This window comes from Cavia porcellus, unplaced genomic scaffold (genome assembly GCF_034190915.1).
Source record: "Cavia porcellus strain 051 isolate PalLab524CR breed Dunkin Hartley unplaced genomic scaffold, mCavPor4.1 scaffold_1, whole genome shotgun sequence".
Classification (NCBI taxonomy): Eukaryota; Metazoa; Chordata; class Mammalia; order Rodentia; family Caviidae; genus Cavia; species Cavia porcellus.
The window spans coordinates 198,713,384-198,722,461 of NW_026947484.1; the positions used below are offsets into that span (position 1 = coordinate 198,713,384).

A 9,078-nucleotide genomic window follows, 5' to 3' on the forward strand; every position below is an offset into this window, starting at 1 on the left:
TTTGATATTAGACTTTTCTTTCTTCTGCTGCTTCTCTTTGTTTTTTGTTTTTCTTTCATTGTTGTCTTTTTTTTTTCTAATTTTCTACTCTGGAATGCCATTCATCCTTTCTTATATTTTAGCTCTTATAAATTCATAGAATCAGGGCCTCCACTTCCAACCCCTAGTCAGAAAGGTAATATCATGGGCCAGTGGCCTGACCGGCAAAGAAAGCAAGAAGAGAAATAGAAAAGACTTCTCTTTGGAGTAACCTTTTGGATAAAGATAATTTCTCTTTCACTGCCTTGAGCATTGTTGAAGGTAAAAAGTAAACTTTTTTGAATTAAAACGACAACAACAAAAATGAAAATGTCCAAGCTGCCATTTTGAATTCAAAGTCTTTTGGGCCCAGACACCAACGCCGACTTATAAACACCGCCAGGAGCAAAGCTCTGCTAGACAGGCAGAGGCTCTGTAGTGTTTATTCACCTTGTTTCCTATGAACCCTCTCCAAGGAACAGTTGTTATCAAGATCTTCCCTGGAATGAGCAGCCAGTTCAAAAGCTCTGAACAGGAGACTATAAATAAAACAAAGTTATTTGATGGAGGGCAAAAGCTGGCTGCTTTTCAAAGGAAGTTGTAGCCATCCTGGCCACAAAAATGTCTAGGTGCCTGTTGGGTGGCTGTTGGAAAAGCAGAGGGTGGAGGTATTTGTCTGCCCAGGTGGCCTCTGAGACAGCAGGGTGGTCTGGAGAGAGAACACAGATTAAGAGTCTGCTTCTAATACTAAATGGGGTTCAACTCTCAGCTCTACCTCTTGCTATACACACACACACACACACACACACACACACACACACACACACACACACGTATGTGATCTTGGGCAAGTTATTCAGTCTTTCTGTGCCTCAGTTTCTTTATCTATAAAATGGAAATGATGATAATAGACCTATTTGGGGGCCCAAGGTTATAACTCAGTAGCAGAGCACTTGTCTAGCACAGATGAGGTCCTGAGCTCAACAATAACAATAGGCCATTTTACTGAGATTGAATGTGAGTCAAATGAGTTAATGATAGTTAAAGTTATTTAGTGACTAGCATATGATAAGCACTCAAAAAGTACCAGCAACTATTATATTATTATATACAAAACACTTAGTGTTGTTAGGCATTTATGCTTGTGTGTTTGTTTGTTTGCAGTGCTGGGAGTCAAACCCAGAAACTCACACTTTCAAGTCCTCTTTATTAAGCTATATCTCAGCCCACGACATTTATTACTAATACCGTAGTAATAAGCATAGTACCAAATTGCTCTGTGCTTGGATTCAGGGGAGCTAATTTCTCAACTCAACTTCATTGTTTACATTTGCATCCATTCAAATTCAACTGTAACAAAAGACTGATATAACAGAAGGTGACCAAAATAGAAATCTATTTCTCTTCACATAAGGTGTGGAGATGAAAATCCCAGAGCTAGTATGACAATTACATAATCATCAGAGACCCAGAACCCTCTTAATGCTCTCCTCTTCTACAAACTCGACTTCTACTTCAGGCCAGGATGACTGCTTGAACTTTAGCTATGTAATCTGCATCCCACCTGTGGGGAGGAAGAAGGGGTTTCCCCAACCGACTTCTGACCTTTAAGTGTACTCCCAGGAGTTGCTCAAAGCACTTCCGGGTCCATCCCATCAACCAGAATTTAAGTCATACAATCATGTCTCACTAGAAAATGTGGCCTTTATTACACATACACAGGCACACAGCTGAAGGGACAAGTGGCATTCATAGGAAAAAAGAGGAAGACAGATATTGCAAGACAACTGGTAGCATCAGATGTATGATGCTTGGTTAGCCACTGCATTTCTCTGGGCCTCAGTCTCCCCATAGAAGAGAATCAGGCCAGGTGATAACTCCTCAAAGTTCTTTGCAGTTCTAAAATTCTATAATTCAGTGTTTCATTGTTTTTATAATTCCTTTAAACCTAAGGTGACCCTGATATCATCCAAATAAAATGAAACCTATCTCTGCCAAATACACGTCATAATCAATCATCAGAACTGATGTCTTCCGGTAAGGAGGAAATGTTAAGGAACTTTGCCTTCCTAATTGCTGTCAAAATAAGCAGACAGAGCAAATAAAAGTCCAAGGCTGTGATACCAGCTGCACTGATGCCAAGTGCTGCTTAGGCTCTGAGCTTCACACCACTGTACCTATTTGGCTTCTCAGCTTAGGACTGAGAGGCTTGTGTTAAAGAGGGAGGGTAGTGCCCCCAAGAAGCTTTAATGACCCCTGATTATGAAGTATAAAATGGCTGGACACGGAACAGGGATGTAGCTCAGCAGCACAATGCCTACCTGGCAAGCACGAGGTCCTGAGTTTGATTCCCAGCACACACAAAAAAGGCCAAACAAATGGCCTGTGGATCAGGATTCAATGGCCTGTTGATCCGAGTACATTAAGTTGCAGTTATTTTTTTTAAATTGTGATATAAGTCAGTTAGAGTAGTGCACACCCATAACCCCAGCTGCTTGGGAGGCTGAAGCAGGAAGATCGCAAGTGTTTAAAGCCAACCTGGACAACTGAGCAAGATCCTATTCAAAAAAAAATTAAAGTGCTTGAGATGCAAATCAATGAAAGAGTGCTTGATAATATGTGCTAGGTCCTGGGTTTAATTAATATTACTGTAGAAAGAGAGAGAAAGAGAATCATTCATGTGAAATGTGCCACCTTAATACGTTACCTCAATGGTTTTTAGTATAGTCAATCACCACTAATTCCAGAATGCTTTTCTCATCCCCCCAAAAAACCCCACATCCATTAGCAACCACTTTATCTTTCCTCTCTTTCATCTAGCCACAAGCCTACTTCCTGTCTCTGGATTTGTTTATTACAAAGATTTTAAGTGGAATCATGTAACATGTGACCTTTATGTCTGGTGTGTTTCACTTAAGATGGTGTTTTCAGGGTCTATCCAGAGTGTAACACACATGAGTACTTTATTCTTTTTGGTTACCACGTAGTATTCTATCAACTGACTTAAACATCCTGTTGGTCCACCATTGATGGACATTTGAGTTGTTTTATCTTTTTGGATATTATGAGTAATTAGTGCAGCTGTGAACATTTCTGTACACATCTGTGTGTGGACATGTTTTCAGTTCTCTTGGGTATTGTGGTTATATACCGTAGAAATAAGGGCACTGCTTCCATCTCCACACACAGTTGGGGATGTGCAGAGTCATACCAAATTAAACAGTATTCTGAGCTGTAGAAGTTCTCCCTGCCTTTCATGTTTAACAAAGTGCACCCTACAAGGAGAATGCAGACAGGATACAGCAGTAGCTATGGGAATGGGCTTGGGGTCAGGCACACTCAGGCTGCTAATTGAGTGAACTTAGAGAAAGTTACTTAACCTCTTTGAGCCTTAGTTTCTTCTTTAATGAGGAGATGCTGATCCCTATCTCATGAAGATGAAATGAATCAAAGAATGTAAGCCTCTTGCTGTCTATTTGGTATTCAGTACAGAGGTATTTGTAACATTAGTTTTTGGGGGTTTTTTTTCTAGTAACAGGAATCGAACTCATGACCTCGCACATGCCAGGCAAGTGGTTATACTGCTGAATTATATCCCAACATTAGTACATAGGTATTTGATTAGTAAGAATACTATTCTGCTAAAGTGTCACATAATTGAGATAGGGGCCATGATAGGTTTATCCACATCTAGATGACATTGAGTATAAAGGTTGGCATACAGGCAGTAACCAGTAATATTTATGCAGTAAACAAATGACCACTAAATCTTCATTTTGAGGTACATCTGCTAAAAACAATTATAAGCCACAAAACAAAATTTGGGAAGCAATTTTTTTTCTTGTTTTTGAGCCAGGAGTCTTGGCCTCAAACTCTTTTTTATTTTTCCTGTCTCAGGCCCCTCAGTAGCTGGGATTACAGGTGTGGGCCACCACTCCTGGCTCAGGAAATGACTTCTTAAACTTGAATTTAGTATACTGAGCTAATGTATTTATCTTCTATTGTTTCTACTTTCTTTTTTCAGTTGTGCTAAAATAAACATTAACATAAAATCGTGCAGTGCTTTCACAGCATTGTACAACTATCATTACCGTCCGTCTCTAGAGAATTTTCTGTATTTCCAGACCAAAACCCTACACCCATTAAACGAGGTGTGCCCAGCCCGTGGCCCCTGGACCCCCGGAGACTCTGGACAGCTGATATCACAAGATCATAAACGTTTAACACCATCATGTGATTTGGTGTGGCATTTTGCATGACTCACCTGCACCAGGCTCCAGGCGGAGGCAGCAGACAAGGGGTGGGCTCAGCACAGTGTAACTGCCTCTTGTGCCCACCGCACCCACACGCCATCATCTAAAGAGAAACCAGTGGGTAGCAATGCTACCTGTGACTCGGTGGTCATAATATTTGTGTATGTGAAGACAGATGTTTATCATTTTTAAACAGGCATGGAAGTTTTATTTTTTAAACTTTTTCTTGTAAATTTGTAACTCCATTTTTGGTTCCTTGCAGATTTTCAAATAGAATACACAGAGTTTCAGTCAAATCTTAAACTCAAAGAAAAATTTGATTAGGACCCTTGCTTCACACTCGTACTGTATTCATATCACTATTTTCAGCAGTGCATACGTTTGTGGAAAACGTTTTTCTCTACTGGGAAGTGAAGCCAGGGTGTTCACACTGAACTATATCCCCAGCCCTTTATAAAAATTACTTATTTATTTATTTTACTTTATTTCTTGTTCATCTTGAGACAGGATCTTACTAAATTGCCTTGTTGTCCAGAATGATCTTGAATCTGCAATCAATCCTCCTGCCTCAGCTTCCCAAAGTGCAAGACTTTACAGGTGCACACTACATCCTGATGAAAAACTGTTTTCAAGAATGAAGCACATGAACAGTAAAAGTAGATCCAAAATTTCTGAAGAGCACCTTGAGAAGTCACTAAAACTTGCAAGCACTTTCATTGAACCAGGCAACCATACATTAACTTTGCAAAAACAAGGCCATGTGTTCCCACATTGCCCCTTTTTAAAATATTATAATAAAAAATACAAAAAAGATGCTTTGTTACCTCTGTATATTACCTGCATCATGTATTTCATATGCAGACCAAAATGTTTCCTCTTCACTCAGTGCAGCCAAGCGAGGGAAGCCAAGTGTGAGCACTCACGCATCAAACAATACAGTGACTTCCTGCCCTCCTTCCTTGGCAACTCCTGGCAACATTTCTATGCTTTGTGTCTCCATGAGTCAGATTACTCTCACATAACCTCACATAAGTGGACTTATACAGTCTTTGAACTCTTGTGCCTGGTTTATTTCACTTACTATAATGTCTTTATGATTCATTCATCTGTAAGCCTGTGACAGAACGGCCTTCATTTTAAAGGCTGGGTGATACTTCTTTTTATACATATGCATTTCGATGGTCAATTTATCTGTTGATGGACTCCTGAGTTGTTTCCACCTTTTGGCACTTGTGAATAATGCTGCTGTGGACATGAATGCACTAATGTGTATCTCTCCAGGATTTTGATTTCACTTTTGTTTTGTTTTGTTTTGTTTTGTTGGAGCTAGGAATTGAACTTGTGGTCTCTCACATGCCAGGCAATGCTCTAGCACTGAAATTCATCCCATTCATTTATTTGCTTATTTATTTGCTTGCTTGCTTGTTTGTTGTGTTACTTGGAGTCAAACTCAGGGAATTCTACCACTGACCTACATACTCAGCTTTTTTTTTTTTTTTTTTTTTTTTTGTATGTGTGTGTGTCTTTTTCCTTTTTTATCAGTACCAGGGATTGAACTCACGACTGCCTGCTTGCAAGGCAGGCGCTTCTGCCGCTGAGCTAAATCCCCAGCCCCTCAGCTTTTTTTTTTTAAGACAGAGTCTTGCTAAATTGCTCAGGGTGGACACCTACTTGAATCCTTCTGTCTTAGTCTCCAGAATAGTAGGATTACAATATACAACACAGCTACATTCAATTCTTTTGGTTACATACCCAAAAGTAAAATTTCTGGATTATGTAATAATTCTATTTTTAATTTTTGAGGGATCATACTCTTTTCCATAACAGTTGAACCATTTTACATTCCCACTCCTACTATACCAGGACTCCAAATTCTCCACATCCTTTCCAGTATAGCACTTATCATTTCCTGGTTTTTGTTTTGTTCCTTTTATTTTACTTTTGGTTTGTTCATTTTATATAAAGTCTATTTTCATAACTATGAAGTCGTATCTCAGTGTGGTCTTGATTTGAATTTCCTTAATGGTTAGCAACGTTGTCACCTCATGTTGTGTTTCTTTTGCGACTCGTATGTCCTCTCGGAAAAATGTCCACTCAACGCCTTTGCCCATTTGTAAACCAAGTTTTTTTTGTTTCTTGAGTTGTTGGAATTACTTATCCATTTGGGGTACTAACCCCTTCTAAGTATACGATTTGCAATTATTCTTTCCACAGATTATTTTTTCACTTGGTTGGTAGCATCCTTTATGGAGAAAAGCTTTTGTTCTTTCTTTTTAGGTGCACCCATTTCATTTGCTCATTTGTTGCCTGTGGCTTTGGTATTGTATCCAAGAAATTACAACCAACTCTCATGTCATGCAGTTTCTTCCCCATATTGTCTTCTACTTATTTTATAGTTTTTAACTTTTACATTTGGTATGTGATCCATTTTGAGTAAATATTATTTTAAGTGTAAATTAAAGATCTTTATGTTCTTTTGAGGTCAGGCATCTTCCTCACATATGGTTGGTTGGGCAGCCAGGGCGCTGCCCGTCTTCTGACTCTATAGTCCATTACCTCATCATTGTTAATAATACAACTTTGAAAATATTTAACACTTTATATTTTTTCCAGCTGCTCAATAAACAGAGAGAGCTGTTGTCATAGCTTTAAAACAGAAACTTGTGATACACAGAGGGCTTGAGTGATTTACCTAGGATGGAAAAGACAGAAAGTAGCCAATCTTATCCCAAGTGTCCTGACTCCTAATTGTGGGATCATGTATTACATCCCCCAAGATACAATGTCTTAGCTTGCTGTTGTTTTCCTCCATTGATTACTGGTTCTTAATTTAGCTCCCTCATTGGGGATAGATACTGTTGGTACATACTTTACAGAATGAGGCTAAATTGTAAATACTGAAGGCCCGGTGGCAACGCATATTTGATGATAAATAAAGCATTAACATAGGAACAATTGGAGACCACTGAGTGTTTTACTATCCCCAATCTTTTTTACTTTTATTTGCATGTCATTTATACTGAATTTATTTCCATGTATTATTATTCCTACAGTCCTTTTGTGCAACTTCCTCTTTTTGTTTAAAAATAGCTCATTCTATTTTGGTGAGGATCATCACCATGTAACAAGGGTGCTTGTATAAGGGCTAATCTGACCATGAGTGGCACATCAAGGGTAACTTGTTCACCTGGAAATATTCACCGAGCAGATAATCTATGTTTAAACTCAGAATTACTGTGCATTTTAAACTATATGTAACCAAAATTCTTGCAATTTTTTATGGTCATCAGTCCTGTGACCTGAGCATTGTTTGACCCAGGCACACCAACTGACTCCATCATTGCAACACCCAGTGGCAGCCATTGTTTCTTTAAAATGACATCTTTCAGCTACTTGGTGGTTTTTCAGATATGCACATCTTTGATGCTCTGGGCCGTGTCATAATTATTTTATACTCATCAAGAGAATTTGGACCTCTTGATTTCCATGATGTTGTGGGGGTTTGTGCATTAAGTAAGTAGTGAGGCATTTTGACAGATCAGTTCAGGTTGCTTACAGGAGGAGCTATTTCCCATCCTGACAGCACACCTGAAAGGTTAGTACTATGATGCACACTTTCAGATAAGGGAGGTGATTTCGATCCACACCCCACATCATCCAATCAACAGTGCTAAAAGCTAAAGCCTGTACTAAAGACTGTTTGATTCTTAAACTATCTCTTCCAAAACAATTTACACCAAGTTATCAAGATCTCTATATGTCTGTCTATCTTTCTGTCCGTCTGTCTCTGTCTCTGTGTCTTTGACTCTCTCTCTCCCTCCTCCCTTGTCTCCTCTCCTTGGCTAAAAATAACCTGAACAGCATCCTCATTAGCTAATATGCATAATTTATTTTTTGCTGTTTGAACATAATTGGTTCATTCAAAGGAAAGGCTTCCACCTACATGAAAGACAGCCAAGACGCTCAGTGAAAACGCTTCTGAATTCAGCAGAGGTGCTGCTAGTAGATGCCCCTGCTTCTGGGCTTGTATGGCACTAGCTGTATGGCAGCCTAGCAGGGCAGAAAACAAACTCTCTTCATTCACACATATCTGCCACTTTTCAGCCGAGGGACTTTGGGCAAGTCCTTCCCTGTTTCCCAAGCATCTATCTCTTTGCTGTTAAAGTAAGGGAAGGACTAGCCTTATAAGCCATCCATAGAGCCTCATATGGATCCCTCACATGTGATCCCTCAAAATCTGGGAGTTTCCATGAGCTAGGCCATGTGCAGGAGAGGCAGGAGAGCTGGCAGTTAAGGAGCCAGGATTTAGAACCAGAAGAATCATGGCTCCAACCCCAGCACATAGTGTTTGCTCTGGCTGTTTGACAGGTTGCTGCTCTCTCTCTAAGCCTGCTTTCTTGTAATAAAAAGGATATAATACATGTAAAGAACTCAATAATGAACAGTGGCTGCATTCACAGCAAGCCTCTTCAACCAGATCATCTCTCTAATAGCAGCTGGAGTAATTGATTTCTGCTTCTAGGAAAAAAATGAGCAAGGACACCATAGAGGGTTCATCTTGGGCAAACCACGTGTGTTCCAGGCAACGAAAGCCAAAGTGCCTGCGCAGACTTCTCCTGCTGGTTGTGTGGTCCATGACAGCTAAATGGACTCTTTGCCCTTTACTGCTAAGGTGAAACAACTCACCATGTTATATCATATGAATGTGATGTGAGGTGTTTTTTTTACTTGAGCAATACAGAGAGAACCAAAAACATATGTAGGTTTAAGTTTGTAATTTGAACTTCCCTTCTCCTAGCCCTGTCTG

The 9,078-nt window shown here is 39.6% G+C and overlaps 1 long non-coding RNA gene across 1 annotated transcript; it reads right to left on the reverse strand.

Annotated features, from left to right (window-relative positions):
• Positions 1–421: 421 nt before the first annotated feature.
• LOC134474239 (uncharacterized) lies at positions 422–5,220 on the reverse strand. Its single transcript, XR_010044966.1, has 4 exons — positions 5,109–5,220; positions 4,283–4,374; positions 2,340–2,423; positions 422–727 (listed from the first exon to the last, which is right to left on the reverse strand). It is a non-coding gene; the product is annotated as an uncharacterized LOC134474239 (long non-coding RNA).
• Positions 5,221–9,078: the final 3,858 nt, after the last annotated feature.